The sequence below is a fragment of the Apis cerana genome, unplaced genomic scaffold, assembly GCF_029169275.1.
Source record: "Apis cerana isolate GH-2021 unplaced genomic scaffold, AcerK_1.0 scaffold1_AcerK, whole genome shotgun sequence".
Lineage (NCBI taxonomy): Eukaryota > Metazoa > Arthropoda > Insecta > Hymenoptera > Apidae > Apis > Apis cerana.
The window spans coordinates 197,501-207,500 of NW_026893559.1; the positions used below are offsets into that span (position 1 = coordinate 197,501).

Here is a 10,000-nt window from a genome sequence, read left to right on the forward strand (position 1 = left end):
TACATAAAGAGACATCGACTCTCATCGTTCGAAATTTCAGGCAGGCGGGGAAATTCTCGTATGGACAACGGTCGGGTCGGCTCGATGTGGAGGCACTGTATCATCCCCATCAATCGTTATGCTCGCACATCCCGATCTCGATTGTACCAACGAGTAACTTTTTATTTACGTCCCGACGCAAAATCCCAATGAGTCGAACTTACTCTCTTTTTTTTATTTGTACGATGAAGTTACAGCCAGAGAGAAAAAATAAAAAGAAGGTAATGAAAGAAAAGAGTATTATTGCGAAGAAGAAGAAGAATATTTCCTTTTTGCAATCGTAGTGTTTTAAATATGCACCGCACCATAGTGCCAATTATCGTATGTCGTATTCATGTTCGAGTCCAGACTCACGCAAGATGTCCGAATATCGGTTTTGTTTTAACGCCCGTCCTCTATTTTAGCTTCCGTTGACAATTCCAGCGGTTCCTACTTTTTAAAACCTCCGTCGTTTTCTCATCTGTACAGAGATCGAAATCACCGATACACGCCTTCGAAGCTCAACCCGATTATAATACCCTGATCCATCAAAGACGATGAACAGGCCGGGGATGGTACGTCGAGGCGTGCACGAGTCTCTTTACTGCTGTACAGAGAAAAGAGAAAAAAACAAAATGAGGCAAAGTGAAACTCACGCAAGGAAAAATATCACGAGCCGTTTCCGGGGACTGGACGACCGACATGGACATGCGGTCCGGCGATAGACAACGAAAAAGGCATGGGATGACCAACACTAGATTCAGGAAATTTCTCTTCCTCTGCGCGGAGATGCCATAATTTGTCGTCTCGAAAAGGAAAAAGAAAAACGAAAGAAAAGCCTCGCCAAAGAGAATCGTACTCGTCCTCATCTTACGTATCCTATTATCTCCGTGGAGTCTTCGATCTCTGGTACGAAAACGTATCGCTTAAGGACTCGCGTGCACGTTGATGTGACGGTCCAGCGGATAGTTCCGACAGAGTATGACACACACGAAGGAACGGAGTGGGTATTCCGATTCCTGGGGCTCTTCTCTCTCTCTCTTTTCTTTAACAATCTCGACGAACGGCAATCATCACGCGCCATCAAGGGATCTCTCTTCCCTCCTCTCTCGATATTAAACTCCCATATTTTATCCTTTCTCACAGTATCGCAGAAATATTAATTTCAGACGACGTTAGGGGCGCGGTATGTAATCGTGATCCAAAGACGGACGAATCGAAGCAGTGGCGGGTACGAAATAACGTTGAAAACGAGCACGAAGCGGTGAAACACGGGCGGTCATCCGTTACGTAAAACGGACGACTCACGACACCGAGAACACTCACGCAGGTCCGTGACATTTTTCATTGTTACATACCACACGCTAGCACATGCATTTCGATTCTGTAGTCTCGGTCACGACCGCGACGAACGCCAACGAACGTCCAACAATCGCTCGTACGTCGCGCATCTTCCTCCTTGTAACTTGTCCTTTCCTCGATTTTTGACACCCGACTCGGAAACGTTCGATTTTAAAGAACGACGGCGGGGATTACAAAAAAGAGAGAAAAAAAGGATCAAATGTACGAAGAGTAACGATACGCAACGCAAGCAGTATTTGGGTTACGTGAACGACCCTCAGCCAGGCGTGGTCCAGGAATTGTATCCGTGGACCGCAATGTGCGTTCGAAATGTCGATGTTCATGTGTCCTGCAGTTCACACGTTGACGCGCAATTAGCTGCGTTCTTCATCGACCCACGAGCCAAGTGATCCACCGTTCAGGGTAATCGTATTTTTCTTTTTTATTTTTTATATTAAGGAAACGACGAGGATACCCCGATACTGAATCCTTTCTTTTTTTTTAAACCGTCGCTCAACCTGGAGAGAACGACTCTTCTTCGAAGCATGGTCGCAGAGCCCATACGCTTAAAAAAATTCGATATTGAAAACTATAATTCGTTCAGGTATATATTGCATTCTCGATAAAATTCGATGGGATACGAATTTCGGTTGGCCTCGAGCGGTCTTACCTCCCAATTTCCGAAGCGAATATCCGCTAACGGTACGGGTGTCCGACTCACGACACGATGGCCTCTCTGTATAACCGAACATAATTCGATATTCCCCTCTGAACGAACAACGTTTCAACTTTTAAATAAGAAGCGATAAAATCGGGCTCACGTCGACGCGATGCATCTTGGTTTCGCCGTTCTTGGTTTCGTCGGTTTAAAGCTTACAACGACGACGACCATCACACCATCCACCCATGGGTAGGAAGCACGATTCGAGAATGATTATAGCGTATAAGAGAAAAGAGGTCGAACTGGTATCCATCGAAGAGAACGTCGCGAAACAAAGTTCGACGGCGGCTCGTCCATCCTTCGATTTCGTTTTACTATCGACGCGCTACTTGTCCTTACCGCTTTTTCGATTATCATTATCTCGACAGCTTCGTTCGATCCCAAAGTCTTGGTGTGCGGTCCTCGTCCATCTCCCGTTTTATAACGGGAGCTCAGGCAACGAAAATAAAAAAGAAAGGAGGTACAGAAATGTGAATTTGGTACTTTTCTTGCACGTATCTATATACATACACATACGCAACGCACGCATATACGTTCATAAAGACGGCGGGTCTATTTAAAAAAGACCTCACGCAAGCGCCTTATTGTGTTGTCAAGCCATTTGTCATTTTATTTTTGTGTTTTCAATATATTTCAGTAGGGACGTAATGTTATTAAAGCGGCGGGTCATTTAAAAATTCGACCTCACGCAAGCGCTTTTTTTTTTCTTTTTTATCATTTTGTATATACCATTATGCATATACATACGTGATACGTACACGTACGTGCAAACCGTACCTTTATAAATCTTTATTAAAAATATACATCATCGAGACGGCGGATCGCGTCCGTATATGCATCCGTAAACGCACACACGACGACGACGATCTCACGCAAGCGTCCCTTTGTATCTTTTTGCGTACCATAACGACATTCATCTCGTCGAGACGGCGGGTCCGTTTATTCGATAAATAGACCTTCACGCAAGCGTCTCTTCGAGCTTATTTATCGTTATTCCCTCTCTCTTCGTGTCGAATTTTCGTGTCTGGTAAGAAAAAAATTCGAAAATGATCGAAATCAACGGATACAACGGACGGAAGGGATTTCTTTTTCTTTCCCTCCTCACGTAAGCCATCGTTCCGTGATTTCATTATTCGTTCGATGTACAAAGTACATTTTGGTATTTAGTAATGGAATCGAAATTCCATTTTATCCTTCTCCTTGTTTATCTCTCTTTTTGTTACGCATTCTCTTTTTGTATGTTTCATTCGTTAATGATCCTTCCGCAGGTTCACCTACGGAAACCTTGTTACGACTTTTACTTCCTCTAAATGATCAAGTTTGGTCATCTTCCCGGTAACATCGGCAATGCCGAGACATTGGCCGCGCACCAGTCCGAAGACCTCACTAAATCATTCAATCGGTAGTAGCGACGGGCGGTGTGTACAAAGGGCAGGGACGTAATCAACGCGAGCTTATGACTCGCGCTTACTGGGAATTCCTCGTTCATGGGGAATAATTGCAAGCCCCAATCCCTAGCACGAAGGAGGTTCAGCGGGTTACCCGGGCCTTTCGGCCAGGGAAAACACGCTGATTCCTTCAGTGTAGCGCGCGTGCGGCCCAGAACATCTAAGGGCATCACAGACCTGTTATTGCTCAATCTCGTGCGGCTAGAAGCCGCCTGTTCCTCTAAGAAGATTTGTTTGTACGTTGGTAGTAAAAACCCACCGACCGAAGCCGAGGGCCTTCGAGATACCATAAGTTACGTCTATTTAGCAGGCTAGAGTCTCGTTCGTTATCGGAATTAACCAGACAAATCGCTCCACCAACTAAGAACGGCCATGCACCACCACCCACCGAATCAAGAAAGAGCTATCAATCTGTCAATCCTTCCGGTGTCCGGGCCTGGTGAGGTTTCCCGTGTTGAGTCAAATTAAGCCGCAGGCTCCACTCCTGGTGGTGCCCTTCCGTCAATTCCTTTAAGTTTCAGCTTTGCAACCATACTTCCCCCGGAACCCAAAAGCTTTGGTTTCCCGGAAGCTGCCCGCCGAGTCATCGGAGGAACTTCGGCGGATCGCTGGCTGGCATCGTTTATGGTTAGAACTAGGGCGGTATCTGATCGCCTTCGAACCTCTAACTTTCGTTCTTGATTAATGAAAACATTTTTGGCAAATGCTTTCGCTTCTGTCCGTCTTGCGACGATCCAAGAATTTCACCTCTAACGTCGCAATACGAATGCCCCCATCTGTCCCTATTAATCATTACCTCGGGGTTCCGAAAACCAACAAAATAGAACCGAGGTCCTATTCCATTATTCCATGCACACAGTATTCAGGCAAAGGTAGCCTGCTTTAAGCACTCTAATTTTTCAAAGTAAACGTATCGGCCCACCTCGACACTCAGTGAAGAGCACCGCGATGGGATATTAGTTGGACCGCCCACAAGGAGCTAAGCCCACCGATAGGACGTACCACATAATGCCAGTTAAACACCGCGAGCGGTGAACCGACACTGTGACACACAGATTCAACTACGAGCTTTTTAACCGCAACAACTTTAATATACGCTATTGGAGCTGGAATTACCGCGGCTGCTGGCACCAGACTTGCCCTCAATTGGTCCTCGTTAAAGGATTTAAAGTGTACTCATTCCGATTACGGGGCCTCGGATGAGTCCCGTATCGTTATTTTCGTCACTACCTCCCCGTGCCGGGAGTGGGTAATTTGCGCGCCTGCTGCCTTCCTTGGATGTGGTAGCTGTTTCTCAGGCTCCCTCTCCGGAATCGAACCCTGATTCCCCGTTACCCGTTACAACCATGGTAGGCGCAGAACCTACCATCGACAGTTGATAAGGCAGACATTTGAAAGATGCGTCGCCGGTGCTAGATGACCATGCGATCAGCACAAAGTTATTCAGAGTCACCAAAACAAACGATGGACGAACGGACGAGCCGTCCGCCACCGATTGGTTTTGATCTAATAAAAGCATTCCTCCCATCTCTGAGAGGAATTCTGTTTGCATGTATTAGCTCTAGAATTACCACAGTTATCCAAGTAAATGTGTCCACGATCTAATGAACCATAACTGATTTAATGAGCCATTCGCGGTTTCACCTTAATTCGGCATGTACTGAGACATGCATGGCTTAATCTTTGAGACAAGCATATGACTACTGGCAGGATCAACCAGGGATCTTAGTTTATTATTAATATATTTTGCCAATTTTGACATATATATATTTTTCGTCGTCGGTGCCCCCTCACCGATCGACTACAATAGGTCTTTATAAATATTCGAGCACGTATCAAGCATGCTAAACATTTGGTAACCTTTTGAAAAAATTTAATTTCATAAAGCGCGTAATATAAATTCACGCTGAGGCATATCCCAATGTAATATCAGCACTTCCACAATATGCCCCGTTCATTCACAATTTCAAGAATCATACTTCACAATATCATATATATAAAAATTATAATATAATATTGTGTTTTATTTAACAACGTGGTGTTACAATAACATCGCACGTCGTTTCTTTTCTCTCACTTTTACAAACTCAAAGCTCATCATACGAAACGTGTCGTATTGCAAGCCACCAAGAACTATTCGACACGCCCGTACGCCCTAGGGATTTATATATCCTTAGGTGTTAGAAAGGCCCGATCGCTCGAGGCTAAAAGTTGATGCTCAGTCGTACAAGTACACATGGCAAAAGCCATACATACAGGTCACCAGCGTCCCCCTATAGGTCGCTTTGCCGCTCAAGAGCCATTCGGTCATAGACACCGACTCGCGGCTATGCAGTGTGGAGAAAGATCGGTAAGAACCGGACAGAAACAGTCGAGAAAGTATTTCCCGAGGAGCGGTGTACCGTATCTCGACCGAGATCGTAGAACGGACACGCGCCCGACGCTGCTCCGCCCGGCCGCACCGGACCGTCGCTTCTCTTACAGTAACCGAACGGCCGGCCACCATGTCGGCGCCGACCGGGCTAATGCACGGCCGCTTATGGTGCAAAACCGCTGTAGCGACAGACCGAGCGGAGGGTACGCTGGAACTTAGACTTCGATCGATGATCATTATCATTATACAAATTGGTAAAAAAAATTACAAATATATTAACAGGATGGTATAAATGAAAGGTCAATAATAGATTTTTTCAAAAAAATTAAATTTTTTTTTTCTCGATAAGAAAAGTTACGAAAAATTAATTTTTAATAAAGGAACAAAAAAAATTAACAATATAAAAAATTGCAAAGGATAAATATAAATTGATTAATGAAAAAAAACATACCAGTTATAACGTTATTTTTCGAGAAATTAAGAAAAAAATGCCCGAGTCATGTCGGTTCGGTGGCCCGACCGTACGCGCAAAGTCCCCGGTCATGTCGGTTCGCCCGTTCTATATATATCGCTCAGAGTAAAAAAAATTATAAGTATATTAACATGACGGTATAAATGAAAGGTCAATATTATATTTTTTCAAAAAAATTAAATTTTTTTTTTCTCGATAAGAAAAGTTACGAAAAATCAATTTTTGATGAAAGAACAGAAAAAATTAAGAATATAAAAAATTGCGAAGGATAAATATAAATTGATTAATGAAAAAAACATACCAGTTATAAGGTTATTTTTCGAGAAATTAAGAGAAAAACACCCGAGTCACGTCGGTTCGACCATAGCTCGATCGTACGCGCAAAGTCCCCGGTCATGTCGGTTCGCCCGTCTTACGCGTATGGCGCAAAGTCCCCGGTCATGTCGGTTCGCCCGTCCTGCGCGTATAGCGCAAAGTTCCCGGTCATGTCGGTTCGCCCGTCCTGCGCGTATAGCGCAAAGTCCCCGGTCATGTCGGTTCGCCCGTCCTACGCGTATGGCGCAAAGTCCCCGGTCATGTCGGTTCGCCCGTTCTATATATATATCGTTCAGAGTTCCCCGGTAAAAAAAAATTATAATTTATATTAACATGACGGTATAAATGAAAGGTCAATATTATATTTTTTCAAAAAAATTAAATTTTTTTTTTCTCAATAAGAAAAGTTACGAAAAATCAATTTTTGATGAAAGAACAGAAAAAATTAACAATATAAAAAATTGCGAAGGATAAATATAAATTGATTAATGAAGAAAACATACCAGTTATAAGGTTATTTTTCGAGAAATTAAGAAAAAACACCCGAGTCACGTCGGTTCGACCATAGCTCGATCGTACGCGCAAAGTCCCCGGTCATGTCGGTTCGCCCGTCTTACGCGTATGGCGCAAAGTCCCCGGTCATGTCGGTTCGCCCGTCCTGCGCGTATAGCGCAAAGTCCCCGGTCATGTCGGTTCGCCCGTCCTACGCGTATGGCGCAAAGTCCCCGGTCATGTCGGTTCGCCCGTTCTATATATATATCGTTCAGAGTTCCCCGGTAAAAAAAAATTATAATTTATATTAACATGACGGTATAAATGAAAGGTCAATATTATATTTTTTCAAAAAAATTAAATTTTTTTTTTCTCAATAAGAAAAGTTACGAAAAATCAATTTTTGATGAAAGAACAGAAAAAATTAACAATATAAAAAATTGCGAAGGATAAATATAAATTGATTAATGAAAAAAACATACCAGTTATAAGGTTATTTTTCGAGAAATTAAAAAAAAACACCCGAGTCACGTCGGTTCGACCATAGCTCGATCGTACGCGCAAAGTCCCCGGTCATGTCGGTTCGCCCGTCTTACGCGTATGGCGCAAAGTCCCCGGTCATGTCGGTTCGCCCGTCCTGCGCGTATAGCGCAAAGTCCCCGGTCATGTCGGTTCGCCCGTCCTACGCGTATGGCGCAAAGTCCCCGGTCATGTCGGTTCGCCCGTTCTATATATATATCGTTCAGAGTTCCCCGGTAAAAAAATTATAATTTATATTAACATGACGGTATAAATGAAAGGTCAATATTATATTTTTTCAAAAAAATTAAATTTTTTTTTTCTCAATAAGAAAAGTTACGAAAAATCAATTTTTGATGAAAGAACAGAAAAAATTAACAATATAAAAAATTGCGAAGGATAAATATAAATTGATTAATGAAAAAAACATACCAGTTATAAGGTTATTTTTCGAGAAATTAAAAAAAAACACCCGAGTCACGTCGGTTCGACCATAGCTCGATCGTACGCGCAAAGTCCCCGGTCATGTCGGTTCGCCCGTCCTACGCGTATGGCGCAAAGTCCCCGGTCATGTCGGTTCGCCCGTTCTATATATATCGTTCAAGTTCAGTAAAAAAAATTTATAATTTATATTAACATGACCACGAGTATAAATGAAGGTCAATATTATATTTTTCAAAAAAATTAAATTTTTTTCTCAATAAGAAAAGTTACAAAAAGAAAATCAATTTCCTGATGAAAGAACAGAAAAAATTAACAATATAAAAAATTGCGAAGGATAAATATAGAAATTGATTAATGAAAAAAAAACATGCGATTAACAAGTTATTTTTTCAGAAATTAAGAAAGAAAACACCCCGAGTCACGTCAGTTCGACCATAGCTCGATCGGCTGCGCGCAAAGTCCCCGGTCATGTCGGTTCGCCCGTCTTACGCGTGGCGCAAGTCCCCGGTCATATCCCGTCGGTTCGCCCGTTCATATATATCGTTCCAGAGTTCCCCGGTAAAGAAAAATTATAATTTATATTAACATGACGGTATAAATGAAAGGTCAATAATTATATTTTCAAAAAATTAAATTTTTTCTCGATAAAGAAAGATTGCGAAAATCAATTTTTGATGAAAGGAGTGAAAAAATTAACAATATAAAAAATTGCCGAAGGATAAATATAGATTGATTAATGAAAAAAACATACCAGTTATAAGGATGTTTTTTCGAGAAATTAAGAAAAAAATACCCGAGTCACGTCGGTTCGACCATAGCTCGATCGTACGCGCAAAGTCCCCGGTCATGTCGGTTCGCCCGTTCTATATATATATCGTTCATAGTTCCCCGGTAAAGAAAAATTATAATTTATATTAACATGACGGTATAAATGAAAGGTCAATATTATATTTTTTCAAAAAAATTAAATTTTTTTTTTCTCGATAAGAAAAGTTACGAAAAATCAATTTTTGATGAAGGAACAGAAAAAATTAACAATATAAAAAATTGCGAAGGATAAATATAGATTGATTAATGAAAAAAAAACATACCAGTTATAAGGTCATTTTTCGAGAAATTAAGAAAAAAATACCCGAGTCACGTCGGTTCGACCATAGCTCGATCGTACGCGCAAAGTCCCCGGTCATGTCGGTTCGCCCGTCCTACGCGTATAGCGCAAAGTCCCCGATCATGTCGGTTCGCCCGTTCTATATATATCGCTCAGAGTAAAAAAAAATTATAAGTATATTAACATGACGGTATAAATGAAAGGTCAATGATAGATTTTTTCAAAAAAATAATTTTTTTTTTTCTCGATAAGAAAAGTTACGAAAAATCAATTTTTGATGAAAGAACAGAAAAAATTAAGAATATAAAAAATTGCGAAGGATAAATATAAATTGATTAATGAAAGAAAAACATACCAGTTATTATGTTATTTCTCGAGAAATTAAAAAGAAATTATCCGAGTTATGTCGGTTCGCCCGTCCTACGCGTATGGCGCAAAGTCTCCCGGTCATGTCGGTTCCCTCGTTCTGTACATATCGCTCAGAGTATCCCGGAAGAAAAATTATAAATATATTAACATGACGGTATAAATTAAAGTTCAATAATAGATTTTTACAAGAAAATTAAATTTTTTTTTTCTCGATAAGAAAAGTTATGAAAAATCTGTTTTTGATGAAAGAAAAGAAAAATTGACAATATAAGAAATTGCGAATGATAAATATAAATTGATTAATGAAAAAAAACAAGTACAAGTTATAAAGTTATTTCTCGAGAAATTAAGAAGAAAATATCCGAGTCATGTCGATTCG

The 10,000-nt window shown here is 41.3% G+C and overlaps 2 non-coding genes across 2 annotated transcripts; both read right to left on the minus strand.

Annotated features, from left to right (window-relative positions):
- Nucleotides 1-1,630: 1,630 nt before the first annotated feature.
- Nucleotides 1,631-1,785, minus strand: LOC133667707 (5.8S ribosomal RNA). Its single transcript, XR_009833323.1, has one exon. It is a non-coding gene; the product is annotated as a 5.8S ribosomal RNA (ribosomal RNA).
- Nucleotides 1,786-3,331: 1,546 nt separating this feature from the next.
- Nucleotides 3,332-5,251, minus strand: LOC133667694 (small subunit ribosomal RNA). Its single transcript, XR_009833315.1, has one exon. It is a non-coding gene; the product is annotated as a small subunit ribosomal RNA (ribosomal RNA).
- Between the last annotated feature and the right edge of the window lie 4,749 nt (nucleotides 5,252-10,000).